Raw genomic sequence first — 543 nt, forward strand, 5'->3', positions numbered from 1 at the left:
ATCCTAGCCGCCCTGACTGTGAAGTAGTGACTCCTGATGTATAGCCTGAACCTTCTCTCAGTCAACTTGTGGCCGTTATTCCTAGATACTCTGGGTATTGCTCAGGGGAACAGGGACTCTCCTGTTCCCTGCTGGTCCCCTCGCACCCTCTCAATGCTGGCCACATCCCTCCTGAAGTGCGGCACCCAGAAATGGATGCAGTAGTCCAACTGCAGCCTGACCACCTCTCCCCACAGCTTAGTGTCATCTCCAAATTTGAACAAGGTGCTTTTCATCCCCTCGTCCAAGTTGCTAATGAAGATGTTGAACATTGCGAGCCCAAGAACCAAGCCCTGGGGGACCCCACTGCCCAAATCTCTCCAGGTCAAAAAAGACCCCTCCACCACCACTCTCTGGGTGCGGCTCTCCACCCAATTTGTGACCCATCTGACTGTGTAGGCATCAACACCACAGTCGCCTATTTTTTTAATGAGAATGGGGTGAGAGACATTGTCAAAAGCCTTCCTGAAGCCCAGAAAGACTACCTCCACCGCAACACCCATG

This window comes from Gavialis gangeticus, unplaced genomic scaffold (assembly GCF_001723915.1).
Source record: "Gavialis gangeticus isolate Ggan-Ray unplaced genomic scaffold, GavGan_comp1, whole genome shotgun sequence".
In the NCBI taxonomy this organism is placed as follows: Eukaryota; Metazoa; Chordata; order Crocodylia; family Gavialidae; genus Gavialis; species Gavialis gangeticus.